The following is a 27,038-nucleotide window of genomic DNA, read 5'->3' on the forward strand; positions in this document are numbered from 1 at the left end:
TATTTATATATCAAAAGTTCACTGTTCTTTTCAGTTCCAGATTTTTTGAGGCATTCCAGTTTTGTAAGTATCAAGTGCCTCCTGTTTTCCTATATACAAAACATTTTAGAAATCTTTTAAAACTTCAACAGCTAATTGAACAAGAGGGGTATATTTTGGTAGCCCCTTACTCAAAAAAATCTCAAATTTGTTCCCATGAACACCACTTTTCAAGCTGATCTAACTATGTTTGTGAAGTATAGAGTAGATGCAGAATTCTTTACACAGAAACTCTCTTGTAGCTTTAACTGGGGAGGAGCTATACTGGATATTATTACAAAGGAAAATGGCTCTGCCAACAGCCACTCCAGCTTTGTAGAATGAACTCCGAGAAACAAATATGAACTCCCAGCCAGGTCCTTCTCTGGCATTCCACTTACAATATCTTAACCTTACAAAAGCCAGACTTAGCCTTTCAAAAGCAACCCTGGACATGGATAAAAAGAAAACTCCATAGTGATTTTGAGGTGAGGAGAAAAATGAAGGTCTTGATTTCACACAAAATTTGCACTGGTTTTTAAATCACTTTTTAAATTAACTGGGAAAAAAGTGCAAAATATTGCCTAAAGTATTATAAACCATTTTAAAACCAACTTGACTATGCTTGCAGAGGGGTTTGTGCTCATTTAACTAAGTTGATTTTAATTATCCTAGTGCAGTTTTTGTGTGTATGCTAGCCCTGAGCTAGTCAAAAGGAAACTTGAACACACAACCTTAGGAATAATGAAAAACAGTTTACACCTCCCTTCTGTGTAAATCTTGCCCAATCTTCCATAACCATATATGCCCTCTGGTAGAAAATATGGTATGATTCTGTGGTGCAGGAATTAGGAAAGAAGATAATGAAATCATGTAGGGGATATGTGCCCCCTTGTGGATCTTAGAGCCTAACTTTGTGAATTTTATGCACCATGGGGATCTGAGGGTCAGACAAGTTCCCCACTGTCATAAATCCACTAGCCATTTTCCCCCAACTCCCCCAACTCATGCACTCATGCGCCCCAGCCCAGCAGGTCAGTCTCTGAGGGAGGGGAGGGGCAGGGGCTAGATTGAGGACCCTGCAGTGAGGGACAGTGCCACAGAGGCAGGAACAGGGGTGGGGTCCCAGCCAAGTGGGACTTACCTGCTAGGGAGGCATGCTCCCAAATAATTTTTTCTCCCTCTGCCTTGATCTGTCCCATCCCTTCCCTCCCCACAGACTTACTTGCTGGATGGGGCGGGGGGCGGCGGGGAGGGGGAGGGGAAGATCTTGGGTTGCTTTTAAATGCCAATGGTGATCTCCTACTTAAAAAGGTTGGAGACCACTGATCTAAGCTTTCTTTAACAAAGTACTTCATCCCTATGTTGGGGATGGCTCAAGACCTGCTGTATTGGGACACCTTAGCAACACAACTCCAGCAAATGACTTAGAAGCATAGAATCATAGAAAATTAGGGTTGGAAGGGACCACAGGAGTTTATCTAATCCAAACCCCTGCTCAAGGCAGGACCATCCCCAACTAGATCATCCCAGCAAAAGCTTTGCCTAGCCAGTTCTTAAAAACCTCCAAGGACAGAGATTCCACATCCTTTCTGGGTAACCTGGTTCCAATGTTTTACTACCCTCCTAGTGAGAAAATTCTTCCTAATATGTAACCTAAGCATCTCTTGCTGCAACTTGAGACTATTGCTCCTTGTTCTGTCGTCTTCCACCACTAAGAGCAGTTTAGCTCCACCTTCATTTGAACCCCCTTCAAGTAATTGAAGGCTACTATTAAATCCCCTCTCAGTCATCTAATTTCTAAACTAAATAAGGCCAGTTCCCTCAGCCTGTCCTCATAAGTTATGTGCCCCAGCCCCCTCACCATTTTTGTTGCCCTCTGCTGGACTCTCTCCCATTTGTCCACATTCTTTCTGTAGTGGGGGGGGCCAAAACTGGACACACATCTGGATGTGACCTCACCAGTGTTGAATAGAGGAGAAGAATCACTTCCTTGGACTTACTGGCAACATACCTACCAATGAAACCCAGTATGCTGTTAGCCTGCTTGGCAACAAGGGCACGCTGCTGGCTCATATTCAGCTTATTGTCCACTGTAACCCCCAGGTCCTTTTTTACAGAACTGCTGCCCAGCCAGTCAGCCCCCAGCCTGTACTGGTGCATGGGATTGTTCTGTCCTAAGTGCAGGACTTTGTACTTGTCTTTGTTGAAACTCATGAGATTCCTTTTGAATTCTCCTCTTTTCCCCTGCCTGTCCTTCCTGAACAGTTTGTACCCATCCATGACAGTGCTCCAGTCATGCAAGCTATCCCACCAAGTCTCTGTTATTCCAATCACATCATAGATCTGTCACTGTGCAAGGATTTCCAGTTCTTCCTGCTTGTTTCCCAGGCTCTGTGCATTCATGTACAGGCACCTGAGGTAACTAGTCAATTGCCCTGATTTCTCAGGAAGTATGAGAACACCTCCTCTGTTTCCCCATCCTGCTTGCTCTTCCTTCAGGTCTCCTGCTTCCCCACTTACCTCAGAGTTTTGGTCTCCATCCCACAGTAAACCTAGTTTAAAGCCCTCCTCACTAGATTACAAGCCTGTCTGTGAAGACACTCTTTCCTTACTTTGTCAGATGGATCCCATCTCTTCCCAGCAATCCTTCCTCTTGGAACAACATCCCATGGTTGAAGAAGCCATTGCCTGGTCAAAGACTTCTTCTGTGGCAAGCTAAGAATGCAGCAGGCCCAACCAACATATCCAAGCAGATACACCCAGGTGCTGGTGTGCGTGAGGCTCTCATGTGACACTTCTCTTGTCAAAACAAACTGGGAATTGTTCAAGAATATTCTGTCAGATACTGACAATTCCACACCATTCCAAACAAAAGCAGTGTTACCTAAGAAACTAACCTGGTTAAAAGGAGATGATGGAATACCGATAATATAACATAATGCAATACAACGCAACACAACATATATGGAGTTTTTCTCACTGCTCGTGCGTGTGTGTGTGTGTGTGTGTGTGTGTGTGTGTATAAAATACATATATAAAAGATATATATAAGTGATACATACCCCCACTTATTTAGTCACATATGTCACTCCCCATATAGTAGGACTGACAGTTAAAATGACTATCAAGAAGAAAAGGTTGCAATGGAACAGCCATGTCAACAGAATGGGAGACCATATCCTCAAGAATATGTTGTATAATGAGATTCAAGACAGCTCTATAAAGCAGGGTTGCCCTCTATGTTGGTAACATGATGTGTGCAAAAATTATATGAAGTCATTCAGCAGTAATGTAGAAAGCAAGGAAGAGCACTCAGAATCCCGTCCAATAGAAAGGGAACATTTGGCACTGGGTGCAGCTCAATATAAAGCGGCTTTGATCCAGAGGATAGAAGCAAAGCAAGAAAAAAGAAAGCAGCAAGCTGTAAATTTGGACTCCAACTCAAGCAACACATGGATCTGTAAACCTTGGAACAGGCTGTGTTGCTCTTAAATTGGCCTTGTCAGCCACAAATGGATTTATCAGGCATCTGACTAGACCTTTTATGTGCACACCATGATCCAGAGGCTCATCTTTTTTGCAAAAATTAACAGTTGAAAATTGGGATGTGTATCTTAACTGAGGAAACTGATTGTGAACAGTTTAGTTAAAAGGAAAAATCTCTTTTTTTCATTCTGTCTTTCTACAACAGGGGTCAGCAACCCCCAGCACGGCCAGCCCCGGCTCTGGGTAGCTGCTGCCAATGATGGAGCCTGGGATGTTCCCAGCAGGGCTTGCAGCATCCCAGCTGTCTGATGGGAGCAGCCCGGGCTTCTGGCTGGCAGCAGCTACCCAGAGCCAAGGCCGGCTGCAGCCAGGAGGCTGCAAACAGCTGTGCTGGGCTCCAGAGCCCCGGCATCAGCTTCGTACCAGTGCGTGCACCTGCACATGCACTTGCCCAGGGCAAACAGCAGGGCAGCGCAGCCTGCCCCGAGGTGCCCATGCAGTTGCCACCAGCTCAGAGCTGATGTCGGAGCTGTGGAGCCCAGCACAGCTGTTTGCAGCTGGCCCGCTGCTTGCTGCAGCTGCCCAGAGCCCAGGCTGGCTACAAACAGCTGCACCGGGGTCCGGAGCTCAGTCACCAGCTCTGTGCTAGGAGCAGGGGAGAGACCAGGGCTGCGCTGCCTCAGGCCCCTCCCCACCACCTGCTCTGAGGCATGGGTGCACATGCCAGTACGGAGCTGATGCCGGGGCTCCGGAGCCCAGTGCAGCTGTTTGGAGCTTCCCACCTGCAGCCAGCCTCGGCTCTGGGTAGCTGCTGCCAGCTGGGAGCCTGAGCTGATCCCAGCAGGCAGCTAGGACACTGCAAGCCCTGCTGGGAGCAGCCCGGGCTCTAGCAGCTACCCAGAGCTGGGGTAGCTGCTGACAGCCACAGAACCTGGGCTGGGGGCAGGGGTTTTGGGTGGGGGGGCAACGGGCAGCAGGGCTGGGAGGCAGGGGCTTTGGGTGGGGGGCAAGGGGCACAAGCAGGGTATCCTGCCATGTACCTCTTGCCCTTATTTTGTTTTTCTGGCATATCAGCACTCCAGCACCTTCCAAGGTAGGCATTGTGGTGTTTTTTGGCACTCCAGAGAAAAAAACATTGCCTACCCCTGTTCTACAACAAGGTGTGTTTCTTATTTAGGGGTGTGTGGTGTGTGAATAAATACTGTGCGCATGAGTAGATGACACAAAGCTATGGGGAGAATTGGACACGCCGGAGGGCAGGGAACAGCTGCAGGCAGACCTGGATAGGTTGGACAAGTGGGCAGAAAACAACAGGATGCAGTTCAACAAGGAGAAATGCAAAGTGCTGCACCTAGGGAGGAAAAATGTCCAGCACACCTACAGCCTAGGGAATGACCTGCTGGGTGGCACAGAGGTGGAAAGGGATCTTGGAGTCCTAGTGGACTCCAAGATGAACATGAGCCGGCAGTGTGACGAAGCCATTAGAAAAGCCAATGGCACTTTATCGTGCATCAGCAGATGCATGACAAATAGGTCCAGGGAGGTGATACTTCCCCTCTATAGGGCACTGGTCAGACCGCAGTTGGAGTACTGTGTGCAATTCTGGGCGCCACACTTCAAGAAGGATGTGGATAACCTGGAGAGGGTCCAGAGAAGGGCCACTCGTATGGTCAAGGGCCTGCAGACCAAGCCCTACGAGGAGAGACTAGAGAAACTGGACCTTTTCAGCCTCCGCAAGAGAAGGTTGAGAGGCGACCTTGTGGCTGCCTTTAAGTTCAACACGGGGGCACAGAAGGGAATTGGTGAGTATTTATTCACCAAGGCGCCCCCGGGGGTTACAAGAAACAATGGCCACAAGCTAGCAGAGAGCAGATTTAGATTGGACATTAGGAAGAACTTCTTCACAGTTCAAGTGGCCAAGGTCTGGAACGGGCTCCCAAGGGAGGTGGTGCTCTCCCCTACCCTGGGGGTCTTCAAGAGGAGGTTAGATGAGTATCTAGCTGGGGTCATCTAGACCCAGCACTCTTTCCTGCTTATGCAGGGGGTCAGACTCGATGATCTATTGAGGTTCCTTCCGACCCTAACATCTATGAATCTATGAGTACAGGTGTGCGCACATGTGCACATGTGTTCATGTTTAGAATGGAGAATATAACGAGTTAATGACAATAAATATGACTCACAAGTTAAAATGTAGGTAACTTATAAATTAAAGGAAGCAATGAAATACCAGCAGTTAATAAGATTAAAAACAATAAGGAGACATGTTAAACAAAACTCTTTGTCAGGCATGGCTTCATTCCTAAACAAAAAATATAAAGAGTTTGATTTATAAAATTATATATCAAGAGGTAGAAGAAAAGACTGCTCAATAGTTTTTTTTGCTGTATACTTTAAAAGAGGTAGAAGGATGTGTCTAGCTTCTCTGATATGAATGGAACAAAAGTTTACTCTCTGTAACAAGGAGAATATGATGGGGAGACACTAGACTCAAAGAACTATAGACTGGTTAGCTTGGTACCAATCCAGATAAGGGAATGGCCAATTCTGGATTTTATCAACAAACTATACATTGTTAAAATATATTTAATGACAGTTGAGAAAAAGTAGGTTTTGTTAAACAAGCATATTAGTTTCTCAAAAGACTACAGGCCTGAATACTATAAATCAACTGTGCTGAGAGAAAATACTTGAAATTCAAATGCTTGATCTAGCACCAACTGACATTTGATTTAAAAATACACATTACATAGAATAAGCATATATGCTTAGTGTTAAAGAATACAGTAGATGAATTAAAAACTGACTAATTAAAATAACTAATAAATGTAGCTGTTTACAGATGGACATCATCAAGACCATCGTTGAGGGTGTACAAGAGGGATTGGTACTTGGTCTAATGCTATTCAATATTTTTATCAACTATCTAGGTTTGCTAGTAAAGTTTGCAAACGATAGACTCGTGAGTTGGTAAGTACTGAAGAAGCAAGTTACTGTTACAAAATGATCTGAGTTTCCTGGTAAAAGACATCATAATACAGCCATATGCAAGATGATATATCTGGAAACCACATACCCAGGTTGTATCTACAGGATGGGAAAGTTTGTCTTGGAAAGCAGTGGCCCAAGAGGACAAAAGTTTATTGTAGAAAATCATCTCAATGTGAGCTCTCTGTGCAATACTGTGGCTAATAGGGCTGATGTGATTTTTGGTTATATTCAAGTAGGCTATTCAATAGGGCTGTGCGAAGCAGGCCCTATCTGATTCAGATTTGGCCCGAATCAGGGACAGTGACTCAATTCGTTGATTTGGATTAGTGGATCAGTGTCCCTGATTTGATTTGGCCAAATCTAAATCTGAAGAGGTAGCAGGTGCGACTTGTGATAGTTGCAATGCTGGGGTGCATGGAGTGTCCCGCAGGAGTGCAGGGGGGGCCTTCCACATGTTCGGCAGTGAACCCAGAAGTGGACCAGAAGTACTTCGAGTCCACTTTCAGGTCTGCCAGGAAGCATGTGGGGGGAGCCCCCCCTGCACCCCTCTGGCTTGGTGATCAGCCACAGGGGGACCCTGGGTGCCCCCCTCGGGCCCAGGAAGCACCAGTTGGCAAGCTGGGGGAGCACGGTGGTGGGGAGAGGGGGGCCTGTGCACTCCCTGGTGGACCCGGAAGTGGATCTGAAGTACTTTTGGTCCACTTCCGCGTCTGCTGCTGAGTGCACTGGGGAGCCTCCTGTGCTTCTGTGGGACACTTCTTGTGCTCCTGCTTCCTAGAGGTACGTAAAAAAAAAGTTTAAAGCTGTGTCTATGTCCAAATCTCCAAATCTTTCCGAATCTATTCGGAAGGTTCCGATTTGATTCAGAGACATTAAAGGGTCCTCTGATTTGTTTTGGATTCAAAGATTCGGCCACCAAATCAGGCTGAAACTGCCAAATTGAATCAGGGATTGAATCAGCTTTGCACAGCCCCACTATTCAATATAGGCTATTCAATATAGGTTATATATTCAAAACTGCTATTAGAATACAGTTTTTACTTCTGGTGGTCAGACTTCAAGAAGAATGAGGAAATACTGATGTAATGTTTGGGAATGAAAGAAGGAGAAGCCAGTTGTACTAGTATGTCAAGCTTGGGCTTCTATAACCCAGGAACATTTAAGTTGGTATGCATCTTTCTTCCATACAGTAATTCAGCAGATAACTTCTATGTGATTGCTTGCACAGTGTAGATCTGTAAGAAATCTACAATCTTTTCCAAGCTTTTTCTTCCAGATCAGCTGTGTATAAACTCTGTTTCAAATTTTACTGAAACTTTCAATTTCCCTGGTAGTTTGAGAGTAGTACACTAAATAACTTCTATGTACAATATTATTCGCTCTCAGGAAAGTTCAAAATTCTAAGAAGGTGAATTCTGATCCATTGTCAGATATTAATTCTTTCAGGTTTCCTTCTTGGCTGACTAAAGACAGTAGACAGGAACACAGCTACAAAAGCAGAGGTAACTTGTGACATATTGGGCATGCTACACGAGATGCCACATCACTATACGAACATGCTATGGTGATGTGGGCAGCCTAGTGTCAGTGGGCACAAACCATGACACCGTAGCTACGTCACTGTAGCAATGCACTCCTTCGCTATAGCGCACCGCTACAGTGACATAACAACTAAAAATAACTGCATTGCTGGCATGGCGCAGTACAGGCTATTACTGCACCATAATTTAGTACTTCCTTTTGGAAGGACTAAATGGAAGTACCAAAAGGAAGTACTAAATGACGGCGCAGTAACAACAGCACCATAGGGGCATGTGTAGACACACCCAAAAGCTACTCTCTACCCTATACTGTAATCTATGTGGGTGGTGATATAGCAACAGCCAAGTGGAGCAATATAAAATGGCTGTACCAATATCAATCACAAACTTTTGCCATGCTGAACCAAGAAAGTCAACAGGATGTAATGGCAGGATATGAGTCACTAATGCCTTGTTGTGTGACTGACAAGTAACAAAAGACCTTAAAGCAGTGTCCACTTAAGCATTTATTCCTAACTACCAGTACAAATCAAGTAGTTGTTGCTTTGTTCCAACAATCCCTTGAAACATGTTATGAGTAAGGTATAGTCAATTTCCCTTTAGTTCCTCTAAGAACATACTACACATCCATCTTATACAGAAAGTTCAGTCTATAGCCTAAAGTTTGGTAGAAAAATAGATTCAGCTATTTGGCCATCAAGTTGTAGGAAATTCTTGGAGTTTTTGTTGAAGCAAACATGCTAAGCAAGCAGGCTTGGATTATTCTTTAGTAATTGCAGAAAGTGTATTTATGAGAAATGGAATTAGTTCTACACGGTCATTTGTTTGGGAGCCTGGGGAAGGCAAAGGCAAGCAAGACAAGCAAACATTCATCACAGTGCGATTCATGGTCCGTACTTCATGTCCTAGGCAACCAACAGTAATAACACTGACCACCTGGCAATTCACATTCCTTTTCCTCTGTGTCCTTTTATTGATAGAGGCATTGTTAAAGGGTTGCGATTTAAATCTGTAATTTAAATCTACAAGCCCAAAGGTAAGTTCTCCACTTTCTATAGCCCATACACAAGTATTCCTATTACAAGGACTGCATACCTTTTCTCAGCATCACTGGGTGTTCTTGAAGAAAATATAATCCATTCAGGAAGAGCACACACCAACTACTGAAACTTCTTTAGCCTGACAAAGGGTTTTTGAACCCGAAAGCTTGCTTAAAAATTGTTCTCCAACTATTTAAGTTGGTCTAATAAAAGATATCAGATTCACCCAAAGAACCTTGTCTGCCTAATACCCTTCTTAGCATTCTGAACAAGGATGTAGATAAGTAAGGCTCTAAGTTCATAGGCCAAAGCAGCTATTGTAACGAAAGATCAAACAATGCAAGTGTTGGGCTCTCCACAATCAAAACTTGCACTGTTTCAAAACTGGCCCATATAGTAACTGTCCAGGACAAGACTGAGGTCCCACAAAGCAGTGTTCTTAGCAGTTCTACAACCAAAGTGAAGTTCAAATACATTTTGCATGCTGTAACATGAGACTCAGAAAACCCCCAAACAAAACCCTCAACAAGCAAACGAAAAAGAACACAACGCTTGTAAATCTTTCAGAAATAGTACCTTTATCATTTCAATGGTCAGGTTCTAGTCCATCTTGAGAAAATACGTGCCCTGATATCTATTTGAAGTGACATTTAGGAGAAGATGTTGTCATACTGCAGTAATGCATTGCAATACCAACCTGTGGATGGTTTTCATGCATTTGGAATGTCATCCCAAGCACAGCATCATCATCCAGGTGCACTGGTTGTTAACAATCATTGATGACATTCTTTGAAACATTTTGGATGCTCATCCAAGTCCTCCCATAGTGTATGATCGATGATGGAAGGCCTCTATTTTCTTATAACATGGAGATTACAAGTGTAAAGCATCTTTACCCCACAAAGTTGAGAACACTTCATCTATATTTGAAAGTGGGTGGCTGTCAAATATACTATGTTGTCTCCCTCAAGTCTTCCAAGGTAAATATTTCAAGCCTTTTCTTTTGCTATTACTATTGGTGAGACTCATTTAGAAGACTGTAGTTTTTTCAATGCCATTATTTATAGATTTTTTTAAAACCTCTTGTGACACCATTCTCAGTGAAAGATATTATAAGCAGAGTGAATCCTATTGCACGGTGTCATATCAAGCTGAATTTTAATTTTGTGAACAGGCCCTTTTTGCAGAGAAAAGTATTTCTTCCTTACTATCTTTTGTAACAGCAGAAAATGGAGTCAGCACATAGTTGGGCTTGGTGGTAGTAAAGCAATGAACCTATTAATCATAGATACAGATCTGTGTACAGGACAAGAGTACCACTGTGCACAATAAAGAAGTCAGCAGATATGAAGCATGTAGCATACAGGAATTTGGTTCATCAGGTAACTCACTAGATGTTATCTGAATTCAGTAAGTGGTAAAGATCTGAAATAGATTAAATAGATAGTATACAGATTGCTGAGTCACCACCCATCTTTAATTCAGCAGTCTGGGGTTATCTACCTGATATAGGGAGAACATTCAAAGCCAGATCTTATTCCAGTTATTAGGCACCTAAATGAATTTACATGCCTAAGTGCAATCACATTCCACCCTTGTGAAGTCCCTATAAAAACATTAACATGCCATCATCTTAGCCCTAAGATTAAGTCACAAAATGCAAGTAGAAGGAGGACTGTAACAGGAGTAAGGAGTTATCCTGTGTGGGCAGCCTGTTTCACCCTCTCCTGCCATGCCTTGATGTATTTATTGTTGGAAAAATATAGTGTGGAAGGCTGCCTTAGGTCTGCGGCCCTGATGCTGGAGTCTAAGTATATGGCTCCACCACCCCCTACACGAAGGCCATCTCCACCCTCAGATCTTAACAGCACTGGTCAGTTAGGAGATCTTTTAGTTAGGGCTCATGAGGACCTTGTTTGCCCTCTGGACCTAGATGTTCAGTTAAGGATGATTACCAGTCTCTGCATCTTGTTCCCTGCATTTATTAAGCTTCCAATGAAAGTAGTAACTTAAAGAGTTGTCATCACTTGTTATAATAGCAAACCAAATCAGCAAGGCACAATGAGGAGTTGGTATACTTTCACCAATCTTCCTCTTTCTGGGATTCCCATTTGCAAGACAGCATCTTGGGCCCTGTCTCTAGTGTCCTGGGGTCCCTTTGATACAATCCAGGCTGTCGTAAGTCAAAAAATCACTGGTCACACACAACCACCTGACGATTCTCCCCACTTAGGGTCGCTGTCTCTTCCGGGGTGCCTTCTCATGCTGTTATTGCTCACAACATGGATACAACCCCGCCTCTGCCTCCAAATGAATTATCTCTTTACCAGAGGGCTACTGCCACTCGCCAGTTATACTCCTCCACAGCTGGGATTCTCAACACCTGGGTCACATCTTGCCCCACGACCAGGGTTTACTTTCTTACTTACAGTTTCTGCCCAAAACTGCCACTTTCAGTTTCCTTTGTCTGGCAGGTCTTGAGAGTCTTGTGCCATCAGCACCCTGGGAAGCCCCTGTGAGTCATCCTTGTCTGGAGCCATTTGCAGAGTCTGCTGCTCTAGTGTTTGCCCACAAGGGTCTCTGTACCAGCACTGGTAAGTATTGTCCCCCATCCTGGCCCCTGTCCCAGGTTCTGTCCTCTACTCCCTGCAGTTGGGAGTCTTCCTTCCCTCTTCAGAGTCCCAGTGTCCCTTTTAAGTTTTGCATGCCGCCTGTGACAGAACACCCCTTTGGATGTCTGTCACTTTAAGGGCTGGAGCAGGGAGCTGCCAGGTGGCTGATGAGAGCAGCCATTTTGGACAGTGGCCATCTAGAGAGAGCTCTGTTATAAGAACAGAGCAGTTTGTGTTCAGCTACCAGGGAAATAACATTGCCCGGTGGAGCTTCTGCTCCAGGAATATCTCGGAGGTAAGGGGGAGGCTATGGGGAAGGAGGAGGCCTCATGGTCCTGGGCATGACCTAAAACTGCACTCTGCCAGGATAGGGAGGCCCGGTGGGCCTGCCTGTAGCAGGGCAGGACCACCTAAATGGTAGGACCAAGAACCTACATGGTGTAAGGCACCTAAACCCTTCCCCCCACCTTTGGGTGGGTTATTAGGAGAGTTAAAGGGGGCCAGGCATGCAGAGTAGCTGCACCTAAGCCCTATGAGGTGTTGAACCCTGAAGCAGGGCCCAGGCATGCTGAATGAGCAGCATCTGAGTTCTAGGGGTGTAAGACCCTGGCCCTGGGAGAGGGCAGAGTGAAGGTCAGGCACACTTAAGGGAGAGAAGCACCTGAACCTGTCGAGGTGGAAGACCCCAGGCCCCATAGCGTAGGGGGTGGATTTGTGGCCCGAGAGAAGGGCATACTGGTCTGGGGGGTCAGGGGTGAGGTAGGTCCATAGCTGAGCAATCGTTCAGTCCCATTCAGGTGAGGATCACAGGAGAGGCCTAAAAGATCACACCAGGGCTGACCAAGGGGTGGAAAGAAAAGCCTGAGGATCTCTTTGAGTAGGGCAGAGTGAGTGTGGCCTGGATAAGAAGTATGCATGAAACTGGGAGACAGCCGGTGGAGTGCAAGAGGCCCCAGTGAGAGTGGGGTGGTATGTGTGTGTGGCCTGAGAAGGCAGAGTGGGAGAGACATAACTATGTGTCCAGTTGGACCCGGTGTTGAACCAAAGATGGAACACGAGGCATGGGACATGTGTAGGGGGGGTAGGAGCATGTACTTATCGCCCACGGTCATTTGGGCACACGAAGGGCAGCCTCCCGCCTATTTAACATCACAATCATTTATCAACAAGGCGTGGCAAGTGAACAAGTCAGGTGGTTTGCCCAGAGACAAAGGCAGGCCATACTAGTAATGGGCCTGGAAGGTGCTTTTGTCATACCCCCTAATGTCACTCTCCTGTATCTAGTTAAAAGGGGCCATGCTTGTGTTTATTTTAGCCTTGCTTCTTATTTTCCAGTGTCGGCTCATCTGCTAGGCAAGTGTACCAGGGGCAGGGGCCTCCTTGCTACAAGGACCCAGACACCTTCTACGTCAAGTGTCTTTCAGGAATTCAAGCAGGGTGGAATAGGATCTGGTCCTACCAGCACACCTTATTTGGGACTGTTCATATTGACACTCAGGAAAGTAATATCTGGCACAGTAATTTAAGATACATGTTGTTGAAGTGGGGTACTTTGACATACCATAGAAAAATGCCCATTCTTTGTGCAGTGTGTACACTACATAGGCTACCCAATATACTTTGCAATGTGTTGCATATAGCTGCAGCTTAGCATAGTTTCTTTACATGTTTCAAGGTCACTGGACTCAGTTTCATCTCTGCAATGCCTGTAGAATTTTTGTGTGCCCCTTGTTAAACTATGTCTGTAATGGCTGCATGTCTTAATGGAAGTTTGCTATAATCTGGCCCATTTTTACTTCCACCATTGCTGACTCAATTTAACTAGCAGGAGTTATAGCTGCCTTAAACATCAGCACAGAGTCAAGCAGCAGCACTCATGAAAGGGAAAAGGTTTTTTGCTGTAAACTGACATGAATTATTTAATCCCTATATTGCCAGTTACGTGCAACAACCAGTCCCCATAAAGTGGCAATTTACTGTTCTGCTGATTTATCCAGTTTCTGTTCATGCTAACAGAGTTTATAGTGTTCAACTAAGGCAGGCTTGTCCAACATATGGCCCACAGGCTGCCATGCAGCCTGCCAAGGCATTTTCTGTGGCCCGCAGTGCTGCGACAGGAAATGAAAGTAAACACAGTTTACTTTTGTTCCTGCCCCTTGTCCCTCCCCCAGCACCTCAGTAGCTTCCTAATGGCTGCTGAAGGACTGGGGAAGGGACAAGGTTCCCACATGCACCACGTCAGCTTGACGTTGCTGACATGGTGCATGTGGGAAGAGGAGTAGCCGTGTGCCTCTTGGGACAGGATGAGCCCAGCCAGAGCAGCAGGGGGCTCAGCTGCACTTAGGCAGGGGGAAAATGCAGCTGAGCCCCTGCCACTCCGGCCATGCTCATCCCCTCCCAAGCGGCACACGGCTCCGCTGCCGCTTCTGCTGGCCGGTGCAGACCCGGCTAGGCTCCTCCTGTCCCAAGCACCATGTGGGGAAGCCACCACTTCCTGGCCCAAGAGACTCACTGCTCCCCACCCGCAGGCGAGAGGCAGCCCAGCTTGGCCACCCAGCCCCGGGTTGCTGGCGTGGGCAGGTGCCTTCTCCCACCAGGCTGTTGGCATTGGCTGTGCTGCACGTGGTGGCCCTGGGCTCAGGCAGAGCCTATGCTCACTGCACCCCGAGGTGCCTCCCAGCCCAGGCTCCAGCTCCCTCCAGCCCAGCACGGCGCAGCGATGCGGATCCACAGAGGTGGCGCAGCAGCCGGGCTCACCCTCGTTCTCTGTCTCTGCCGCCTCCTGCCCGGCCGGGGCTCTGCAGGTAGGGCCAGGCCGGGCCAGGGCAGGGGTCAGGGCGGGAAGACGGCACCTCCCCCAGGGCCGGGCCATGTGGGCTCCTGGCACCTCTGTGTGTGTAGGGGGGGTGCTCCCTGCCTTTCACAGGAGAGGGAGCAACTCCATCCTTTTAACTCCCCAAATTACACTACTTTCCCATGCTCTCAAGCCACACCTGGGCCCAATACCAGAATAAACACTTACAATAGATTAACAATATAAAAATACTCAGGATTTCCTCTCTTGAGAGCAAAAGGAAATGAACATATTCAGGCTCATCATTGACATATGGAGATCCTGTTTGCATGTACTCCAGTGAAGCAAGTTTCACTAATTTTGGCACACCCCAGTCAAAGTCTCTAGCCTCAGCTGTAGCCAACACCCAGTACCTCTGAGGAAGACTTAAAAACACCCTGGCACATACAGCAGAAAGGGAAGTGTGGTGGTGGGGGCAACCAGCAAAGCCCAGAAGCATGAGAAGTACCCATAGTAGAGCAGAGGCATAGCTATGCCTAGATCAGGGGTAGGCAAATATGGATTTTAAACCACGTTTCCAGACCCATTTCATTGTCACTTCCCGCAACTTCATTGGTGTCAAAGGTCACGTGACATCACTTCCTGATGTGATACCACTTCCTGTGTGGTCTTTGAATATGACTCCCTGGCCCACTGGGTGATAAAAAGTTCGTGATCCGGTCCCACATTCAAAAAGGTTGGACACCCCTGAACTAAGGTATTTACTGCAGGTATAAAAGAGGCCTTTAAGGCCAAGGATACAATGAGATACTTATTGGCCATGCCTACACAAGACACTGACTGCACAGTAACTTGTTACTACTGCATGGTAGCTTGTTACTACTGCACAATAGTGTCACATAGCATAAAGCACAGTCACAAGCTACAGCGTAGTAGTAATGAATTACCGCACAGTCAGTGTCACCAAAAAGCCATTCGGGGATGCTACTGCACAGTAATTCCAGTAACTGCACAGTCAGCATCTCGTGTATATGCATATACACAAAAGGGCTGTATGCCAGCCTTAAGCTATGCCAGCCCACAGCTTCTTGTCTTACTTAGCACTGTCACTAATGGCAAAGCCATTATTACCAAATTCCCAGAGCCAATCAGTAAGTGGTATCGCAACCTCACATAAGCATGGCAGAGAAGATGCAAACAACTTGGGGCAATTTATTGCCAAATTATTTTGATTGTGGCCAGAAGCAGAAGCCAGTTGTTTGACACTGTCTTTGGAAAGCCAAGCCTTGGAGGCATCATACAAAGGCAGGGACTCATTCAGTTATGGCACTAATCAGGACTTAAAAAAACCCCAAAACCTAAAGAAAACAACATCCAGAGAGTCCTATCAGTTTCTCTGTTCTCTACGAATAGGCTTCTATTTTCTAGTGTCAAAACTACAATAGCACAACTGGAGAGAGGTCATATAAAAGGACCATAGAATGTAATGTGAAACTTAAGGAGCTCAAACTATTTAGTTGATTGAAGAGAAGATTGAAAAGAGACATGAACATGGATGTGTGATGGTATTTGCACACAGAGAAAATATCTGGTAGTGGATTGTTTTTCATTTGTTGACAAAGGTGTAATAAGATTCAGTGACTAGAAGTTGAACATAAATAATTTCAAACTTGAATGAAGATGAGATTGCTTAAAGGTGAGAGTAATTTAATATTGGAGCCCAAAATACATAGACTGAACATCACTTGAAGTCTTTAAAATGAAATTAGTTTTCTTCCTCCAAGACATGCTATCAGTCCATTTTGTAGGAAAAATCAACAGTTGTCATAGAAGAGTCAGAATACATGTACACAAATGTACATGTATTCTGACTTGATTCTGTACTTTTAAGAATGTCTCTGTCTGGCAAGGATGGAAGAGGGACTCACCATGCAACTCTTGTTCTCAAGATACTGGCTCTTTGGGAGAAAAAAAAAAAGGAGTCCCTTCAGCTGTGTCTACTTCTGATCACACATCAGATCCCTTTGTACCTTACCTGCACATCTAGCAGGGGCCACATACTATAATGGTTCATGCAGCAAGACAGGGCACTATATCAGGACCCAGGGACTGAGGGGCTGCAAGGGAATACACGGGCAGAAAGAGGCTGAGGAGATGCAAAAACAAGTGATGGGATGGGGGGATGGAGGGTATTGGATGGCAGTTTCACTACCCCAGATGAGTTCCAAACAAGGGAAGGACACTGGTGCAGGTTTATTCAAGGATGGAGTTTGACCCTTACTAAGCCCATCTTGGTGGAAGGGGCTTTCCTTCTAAAGCTTTCAAAGCCAAAAGGAAATGAAAGAGGCTCACAAATTTGTTGCTTCTTTGATGATGACTTTTTTAAAGCAAACCTCATGATCTGTGGGGGTTTTATTAATAAGTTTTTGAGCACACAAATCAGTAGTCCTGACCCGGGCCACTATGGTAGCCCATGTTACCGTTTACCAAGGGTCCCAGGTCATCTCAAACTAGACCCAAGGAAATGTATCCCAAGGAAAGAATAGTTTTAAAGTTAATCCAGAAAGGAAGAAATCCAATGATTAGGAGGTAATTGTCCTTTGTAAGGCTGTTGACAAGTTGCAAAGTGTTAAAGAAACAGGTTATAATAATGAATCCAGGCACAGAAAACCTGCCGTACAATAAAAGCCTGAAGAAGCTCAGTGTATTTAGTTCATCAAAGAAAAGGTTAAGTATATTATTTATGATATATAAAAGATCTATATTTGGAACAGATTTCTGATGGTAGATCAATGTTCTTTTCTGTTACGTTAAAAACTGATGTTTGGAAGCTGATGCTAGGTAAATTCAGGCCAGAAATAAGTTACAATTTTTTGACTGAGGGTAACATTAGAAGAGTTTCCAGCAGGAAGCGGTGAATTCTTCATTGCTTGAAGTCTTTCAAGTCAAGATTGGCTGTCTTGCCAAAGGATGCACGATCACCCAGGGAGAAGTTATGGGCTTGATGCAGAAATCCCTTAGTGACATTCTCAGGCAAGTGTTATGTAGGTCACGCTATGTCAAAATAGCTTCTGCTGGACCTAAGAGCTCTGAACCTCTGAGCCCGTGGCGATGAACCCCAAACCCAGAGGTGATGTCTTATGTTTGGGGGACAGTATATTGCCCAACTCAAGAGATGAATTTAATTATATGGGATAGTTACCTTCCACAGTAGGGGACTGCATACCAGGAGATAACTTCCAATACTATTCCCATGCAGATCAAAAATCATAAACCAGATTAAGGAAAAATGCTTAGGACTGGCAATAAACCATGTGATTATTATTTTAATTTTGGGTGTTTTTTTTTAATTTGTCTTTTGACTTTTAACTTTCCTTTCCTCTAACAATGCGAGAGAGAGAGTTTCAGGTTGAAAATACAAACTTCAAAGCACAGAAATGTTTTTTTAAAATGCCATCTCCCTGGCTGCTGAGACAAGCTCCACTTCCCCTCTCCTCACATCGAGGATAAGAAAACTGACCCAAAGCTATACTTTTCTGTTCAGCTATGACTGTTGTGGGAACAGAGGAATTTCTTGCATTATCATGAGACCTCCTTCTGCCAGTACAAAAATCCCATGATTCGTGATTGATTGGGAAGAGACAGGCAGTTTGAGCTGGGACAGCTGGGTGCATATAGGGTCAAGAACTTCTCTGTGTAACTGCTCTTGCAGGAGTTTTAGCCTGGAACTTCGCCTGTAGAGAATACGGAAATTTTCATGATATGCTTATGAATAGGTAGGACCTTCCTGATGCTGCTACCCAGTGGGATTGAATAGCTTACCTTAACACCTGTTCTGGGCAAAGAGACTGAGAGATGGTTAAGTAGCAGATAGCTATCTGAGTTGGCATGAAATGATTGACAAAGAGACAGTGGAAATCCCTATGACTGGATGTGAAATTTTAAAGAGCAGTACCCAAAGAAGGGCCAAGTTGAAGAGACAGTTTTTTAAATGTTGTTGCAGCCCAGCTGTACGTAGAGATGCAGAGACAAGATAGATCCCAGATGAATGCATCACGTTGGGCCTGTTGCTCCTTCTGATATGGACTCTGTCTTAAGTTTGGGTTGGCCTTAATGATCTAGGGCAGTGGTACCCAACATTTTTGCCCAGGCCAGATGAGCAGTGCTGGTCTGTCTGCGGGTTGGATCTGGCCAGTAGGCCCAAACTAGTTGTGCGGGATTGTACAGCCCAACTCTGATCCATCTGCCAGGGGCAGGGAGTAGTCTGGTTATGATCCAAATGTGTATGGGGCAGGGAAGGGGAGAGTGGGGGGGTAAGCCTGGCCCGATCTGGATGTGCAGGGGGCAGGCCTGGCCCTGATCCCACTGTGCAGCAATGGCCCAGGTGAGGCTAGATCTGGCCATGCAGAGCTTCCACTACTCCCCACTGCCAAATTTTCTGACCCATGGGAATCCTCATGGGCCAGATTTGGCCTGCAAACCAGTGTTAAGCCCTCCTCCCCCCAATTTATACTCCAGTTGCCTGATAAATGCTAGCTTGCTTTGGAAAGGCTGCCTGTGTAACACCAGTAGTTCCTGGTGCTTTATTTACATTTAAAGGTAAACCCTAGGGATGAGTTAAGCTAACTTAGATACTGGAACTCAAAAGTCCAGTCTTGGATTTGGGGTTTGCCCTGACTAAAGGCTACACCCAAGGCCTTGTAAAGATTTCCCATCCTCTGTGCAGCAACCAGGAAGGAAGATTTAACCCAGGAAGTACTGAAGAAATATTTATTTAAATATTTATTTTATTTTAAACTCTTCTAGGATAAAAGGAGAGATTGCTTTCCTTTGGTCAGATAGCCAAAGGCAGCAGCTGTTTCTGATGCCAGACTTAGCCAGTATATGGGACCAACAGAATTCCCACCCATGGGGCACATCTACATATGCAAGTAATGCAACTGAATATACTCCAGCTCAATTTGAGCTGGAGTAAATGAATCCTGACTTCACTTTCTACACATGCATTAAAGCACAATGATTTACTGTGTTGCTGGATACTGCTTGTATCTAATGGGACTATCTGGCAGCTCAGTAAATTAGTCTACTACTTCCCAATTGCCATGCATGTGTAGATGGTGATGCTTTACTATGCAGCAAATTAGTTTGCTCTGCAGTAAATCAATTCATGTAGATGCGCCCATTGAGTCTCAAATGAGGAGCTACCATAGGGTTTTTTTCTGTAGATGACTAGAGAGCAGCTGAGAGCTCCTAGGGCCAGTGAAGAAGCAGGGAGATCTTCAGGTTTCCCTTGACTTTTAAAGTGAGAAATGGGATAGAAACTAGTAGAAGGGTGTGCTTTTTCTAAGATCACACTGGATTTAGGAGATTTGGGAGCATAGGGGAAGAAGGTTCTAAAATGAAATCAGACTTTGAGGGAGAAGTCGTGTGGCTTTAAAAAACTGTTTTATGGGAGTATATTTGGAAACTGGTTTTGTGGAAAAAAAGAATGAAATGCTTTGGCAGAAACAGAAGAAGAGACATAATGAAATGCTGGCACTGGGGTAGGGAAAGAGATGAGAGAATAAAATGCTTTGCTTTCTCTTCCTTTCTTTCATCCATTGTATAGAGTTGTACAACTTTGTATAAATTTAGGTAGATCTCCACTTTGCTGGATTTTGCTCTGAGGATGTTAGCAAACATGCCTTCCTTCTGCGAGAGACTTTCCAGCCCATAGCTGAACTTCTCAGATTGTGGCCTGGGGCCAGAACTTTGGCACTAAAAGTTAACATTTCTCATGTTTCAGCATTCCATTTCAGGCAGTTATTATTGTCTGCATTTATTGTTTTGTTTCCACATTCAGAGGGTTATCCTTTTCAAGAATTAGAAAGAGGAAATATTTTTGTTTTTAAATTAGTAGAGATCAAGGTCAGAAAGGACTTTTATGAACCTCCAGTCTAATCTCCTGTGTATTTCTTGGTAAGGTCACCAATTTTTTTTTCAAACAGCGAAAAATCCCACTCCCCGTGGAAGCTGTTCCTTTAAAGTTTATATAATTCATAAACTGCCCCTTACTTGCTAGGAAAATTTCCTGTCATTGGCAAGTAGATTTGCCAAGCCCTGAGTCAATGGATGAATCACGCCAAATCAGGAGTCAGGTTAAAGGCTATCCTAAAAAATCTATGACTCATTATTACATGAAAAACAAGTTGCAATGAGAGCAATACAGATTCACAGTCTGCTTTTTCGGAGGCAAAAATCTTGTAAGAAGCAAGGAATTTGCGGTAATATATTTTATGTATGTATGTATGTATTTATTTTCTATTTTACTGATTATTATTTATATCCCACCCTATCCAGAAAAACTCAGCATGGTTTACAACAACCACCCATAAGATACGAAACAACAACAAATAATCTAATCAACATCTTAAAACTTCAAAACTGCACTGATTAGCTAAAATCTGAGGAAAGGCATTTTGTGCCCAAAAGCTTGTCTAACATCTCTCAACTATAGAATTAATCCAACAAAAGATATGCTCAAAAATCCCTCACTTTTCACATATTTCCTGGACTATCACAAGTGTAACAACACTCCAACCCTATTACAACACTTTTAAGTCAGACATTCAGGTTCAACCTTCAGCCCCAAGAATGTGGGAGAGTGTGTACGACTTAATTATTAACTTATATCACAAGGCAAAGATTACAAAGAAGCTCACTTGTGACACCGAGACTGGTAAGAAACTAGAACTTGGCAGAGCACATTCAAATATACAGTAAGTGTGTCTACACGTGGTCCTGGCTAAGCATTTGATACTAAAGCAAGTACTAAATAACTGATTAAAGCAAGTGCTAAAGCAAGAACTAAATGACTGCGCAGTACCTGCGGTACATGGTTATTTTTAGATGCTATATCACTGTAGCAACAAACTACAGTGGCATAACTCGTCATGATGGCAATGTAGCATTAATGTCACAGTCTGTGCCCACTAACGCTACATCACCTTAGCAAGAGCTACATCGTCACAATGTCTCATGTAGACACACCCACTAATGCTTAAGAAGACCACATGGATGCCCAAAACTAAAAGGCTATCTGTAAACAGCAGGCAGAGGTTAAAGAATAGAATGGCAATGTTGTCTTCAGAAAAGTTAGCGACAGACTCAACATGGGGTGGAAGACTGATTTTCTATAGCAGAGGTAAAAGGGAAAAATCCTTGCAGCAGTCCATAGAAAATGTAAAAGTCTTCTGGCCCTGTAATAATCCACTAACATATGTTTTCAGGAATGACCCCAAGAAAGGGGTATTTCTACAACCTATAACCAACCATAAGCAGCAGTTCATACCCTTCCCATAGAAACAACAAAGTGAACATGTTTTTGGCCAGGTGGTCTATAGTGCTATAGCTTTATGGTATACAAAAGCTGAAGTAGCTCCAACTGATATATCTTTTACAACAGGCATTGGAACAGATTTAATTGCAAAAGGAGCATATAAAAATCCATCATCTGCCTGGGGTCAAATAAAACATGTTGACAAAGCCTTAATACAAAAAAAACTCATTAAGAGTGAAAGGTGCATTCACAGTGCACCCAGAGAGGGAAGGCAAAGGAGAACTTTCACAATATTTGTAATCCAAGACAGAAATGTTCCCTTTGATCATGAATCCCAAAATCACAGTTATTTTAACAGCCATCTTTGCACTATCTTGAATATCAGCAGCACTAATGTCTGAATAAATTGTTATATATCTGGATGTCAGTAAAGCATTTGTCATAGTAATGAATATTGCCACTTGAAAAAATAATTGCCTCATAAAGAATTAATACAACACATATCAAGCAAGTTAACAGCTAGTTTATTCTTAAATCTCAAAAAATGTAGTTATTAATGGGAAAGTATCAACTAGAAGGAAAATTTCTAGTGGAGTCTTGCCCTAGAGCTATTCCATGCTTGAGCACATTAGTGAGGATACCTGATCATAACCATTAGACCAGGGAGAACACAAGCCTGATTTGTCTTCCATTACTTTGTGGGCCTTTTTTTTCTCCAATACTAGATTCCCTATGTCTTCTGTCCATCGCTCTTGGCTTTTCACTTGATTCAAATATCAGCTGCACCACACAACACCAGCACATGGTACCACCAGCCTTGTCAAGCCTTTTTAACATCTTCATCAATGATGTAGACATTGGTGTCAGAAGCAGGCTGGCCAAGTTCACCGACAACACCAAATGCTGGGGTAAAGCATCCACACCTGAGGACAGGAGGGTGATCCAGGCAGATCTTGACAGGCTCAGGAAGTGGGCGGATGAGAACCTGATGGTGTTTAACACCAAAAAATGCAAGGTTCTCCACCTTGGGAGGAAAAACCTGCAGCATGCTTATAGGCTTGGCAGTGCTATGCTGGTTAGCGCTACAGATGAAAGGGACTTGGGGGTCATGATTGACCACAAGATGAACATGAGCCTTCAATGTGATGTTGTGGCAAGAAAAGCGAGCAAAATGCTGGCTTGCATCCATAGACGCTTCTCAAGCAAATCCCGGGACGTCATTCTCCCGTTGTAGTCAGCCTTGGTGAGGCCGCAGCTGGAGTACTGAGAAGCTTGAGAGAGTGCAGAGGAGAGCCACGCGCATGATCAGAGGTTAGGAAAACAGACCTTATGATGAGAGGCTGAGAGCTATAGGACTCTTCAGCCTGGAAAAGCGCAGGCTCAGGAGCGATCTGGTGGCCACCTAAAGTTTATCAGGGGTGTTCACCAGGATCTGGGGGAATGTCTGTTCACTAGAGCACCCCAAGGGATGACAAGATTGAATGGTTACAAGTTCCACCGCGACCAATTCAGGCTGGACATAAGGAAGAACTTCTTTGCTGTCCGAGCCCCCAAACTCTGCCGCCGGAGGTGGTTCAAGCACCTACTTTGAACGCCTTCAAGACACTTTTGGATGCTTATCTTGCTGGGATCCTATGATCTCTGCTGACTTCCTGCCCCTAGGATAGGGGGCTGGACTCGATGATCCTCTGAGGTCCCTTCCAGCCCGAATGTCTATGAATCTATAAAGAAAATAACTAAGGGATGACAGCAATCAGAACAGACCAACCAAATAATATCCCATCTTAGAGAAGGGAGCCATGGGCCAAAGCAAATAATTTCATGGGTGATATTTCTCTCTTGTGCATGCTGATCAATATGTTGCCAAACTTTGGCATAAATTTGCCATGAAACTAATCAGGCTGAAGTTTTTGGACTCAAAATCCAAAAACCTTGTGTTACTGTTGAATGCTGTACTAGGCCATGTTGAACCCCATGCTAATAGCCATGACTCTCTACCATCCAAATGAACACCTCTCACCCCCATCTCCTCCACCCACCATGTTTTAAAAGAAAAGAGCAAGTCAACCCAAGTATGTACCCAAAGAGCAAGTCTGTACACAAAAAGTCACCTTAGGCATCTATGTCCAGGAGGGTGTTTGGGGCTGTGACTCCCAATCTTACATTGGCTCCTAATTCTAATGACACACTGCCCCCTCTTAAGCATCTTCTGCTATCTGGTTAGGCATCCCCCTCTTCACTGCACTGAAGTCCAGTCCTAGACACCAAACTTTCTCCGTGGTTTGTACAGGACACTAATGCACTTGACTCAGTGTCACAATCCTGCTTCAGGAGCCAGGCACCTTAAAATGAAGTGTGACAAAGCTCAGTGCCTTTGTGTTTCTATTGTCCTTTGACCCTCTTACCTCAGAAGGGTCTACACACTTGGTAATGATCTGGCTGAAGGGCCAAACCATATCTACTTGGATGTGTGCTATAAACCATGTGACCAAACTTGGGCAGAATGTCAGCATCACCATGCCAAGAAGAGATTTAGCTGTGGGCCTCATAGGGGAGCAATTCACCGATTAATTGCTGGGTAACCAGCTGGACCCTACTGAATTTACTCCTTTGTCATATAGCACATTAAACAGTAGCAGAGTGTTCAAATGAGTTGAGATGGATTCTCAGCACAGAACTAATAATTCAGCATTTTTCCACAGAAGGAAAGGAGCATATATATGAAAGTACAAGGTAAGGAATAGGATCTCGCTGACCTTCCTTTCTGGGGTCACAGAGCAGGGGTGTAAGGTGTCTTAAAGACAATTCCCAGACTACTTGTCTGAGTCTCTGGTATAGAAAAGGTATTGGTAGCCTAAAAAGCCTGGAAGTTTCAAGATCCTCCTTCATTTTTTTGAAACTCTGGGAGACCATCTCAATTTGTTCCTTAGTGTTCCTTGGGGAATCCCTGGAGAGAGAAGTCACTAGCCCTGTTAGTCTGAAGTTAGGGTGATATCTTAGGGTAAAAACTGATGGCCTGATTTGATTCCAATTCCAGAGTTTTGTCAGGCAGCAAACCCCAGATCTCATAGAGGAACAAACACATTGTCCCACATTGAGTACCAGTGAAGTACCCAAATTAACACTTCGCCTTAGAACAAATATGGGTAATTAGAATTAATTTCCTTTTAAGCCTCCCCTGTAAATAACTGTGTTCCCTACCCTGCTTCTGTTTTGATGGCAGTAATATCTCGTTAAATCAACCCCAGGTCTCTAAGGCCTCCTCTACACCATAGTTTTTCAACCTGTGGTACATGTACCATGGGGGTACGCGAGACACAGGCAGGGGGTAGGCGGGTACCCCAACTCTCTCTGTTTCTTTCCCTCTTTTCCTCTCTCTCTCGCTCTTTTCCTCTTTCTCTCATCCCTTCCTCCTCTCAAAACTATGGCAAAAAATTTGGTGCGCCATGCATTGCGCGGCACTTTAAATTTCCCGGTAATAACTGAGTTCAGCCCTCCTAGCTTTAGCCAACATCACCTCTAGTCCAGGTACATACTTGAGTTGTACACCCCTAGTGTAAAAGGTGGCAACCCTACCCACACCAGATCAGACATCTGTCATATCACGGCCTTATATACACAGCCCTTCTTCCAACGTATGGTACACATTAGTCTATAAATATAAAATCCCCTACAATATTGAGTGTTGCTCAATTATTATTAAATTATTAACATTTGCAGAAGTTAGGGGGTACTTGCTACTTAAAAGGTTGAGAAACACTGCTGTACATGTGCAGGTAAAGGTGCAATGGGATCTAATGCATGATCCACACAATTGCATCTCCTGCCTTACCACATGTGCATAGCAGAAGGCATGATTGTGGGATTGTGCATTAGATCCCATTGTGCCTTAATGCCAGTGCATGGGAAGCCTACTTCTGAGCTCTTCCCGCACCAGCAAGAAGCAAACTCCTGCAGCTGGGAGCCCCATGTAGCAGAGGGTGTGAAATCCCCAGGGTGGGAGGATAACCCTTACGGTGATCTCCCCACTCCTGGGGTCCATGAAATCCCCCAGGGTAGAAGAATTGCCACAGAGACAATCCCCCCACCCCAGGGATGCAGAAAACTGCTGGGGCCAGAGGATCACTGCAGGGGTTCCTGCACCCCCTGGGGCAGGAGATCACTACAGCAGTGATCCTCCTGCCTGAGGAAAAACAGAATGCAAGGCCCAGCATCTGCAGCTATGGGACTCAGGGTCCCAGCTGTTACAGGGCACTGCTAGGACCCAGAGTCCACAACTACTGGGACTGAGAGTTCGTACACTTTTTTGAGGTCTAACTTTATAGCTGGCTGGAGCTTTTTATCATGTGATAGCTACTTTGCAATAGCTACTTTGCGGCTAGGAACAGATGGACTTTTATTAGTAAATGTTTAGGATTGTGAATCCAAAAAAGATGACAAAGCCAGTAGGGAAATACATAGCGCCCGAGTGAGGGACTAACAATAGAAGGATGGGGGTGAGGAGGGGAACGCAACTAAGTTACAGGAGATACAATGTTAGCCATAAACATACAATGTTACACGTACAAACATACAAACACATACAATGTTACACATAAACCGGTTTAAGTGATCAGAAACTAGTTTAAACCTGTAACAGAACAGAAGTTCAATGCATAAAACCAGTTTCAAAATGGCTGAAACTGGTTTAAGATAAACCTTATTAAATGCAGGATCAGACTTAACTGATTTGGGTCAAACTGGCTTATGCAATATCTGTCCCAGACCCCTTCCAGATTTAAGTGAAACCATTGTCCCCCAGCATTCCAGATGTTTTGCAGCAGTGGGCTGGGCTGGGTTGTCTGCTGGAGTAGAGCGAGATTGGCCCCACCCCTCTCCTTCCTAGCCAGAGCACTATCACTACTTCGGCTGGCTGAGGGACTGCAGTGGTGATCAGGCTTCACCCTGCACCCCCCCCCCCCCGCCTTGCTCAAGCAGGGATCCCCCCTCCTGCCCCTTTCCCATGGCAGGGACCCCAGCACAGGGACCCGGCGTCTGGCCATGCCCCCTTCCCCCCCATGCTAGCTACCACTGAGAGGTGTCTGTGTGGGTCTCCAATTTCACTGGAACAAAAGGCAGACAGCTAGTAGCTTGCAAATGCACCCTGAATATAAGAAAAGCTTGAAACTAATGAGAGAGATATTTTCTTTTGTTGGGCTTGATGGGCTGATAAACTTTTTTCTGAGAAGCAAGCTG

This window comes from Alligator mississippiensis, chromosome 3 (assembly GCF_030867095.1).
Source record: "Alligator mississippiensis isolate rAllMis1 chromosome 3, rAllMis1, whole genome shotgun sequence".
Lineage (NCBI taxonomy): Eukaryota > Metazoa > Chordata > Crocodylia > Alligatoridae > Alligator > Alligator mississippiensis.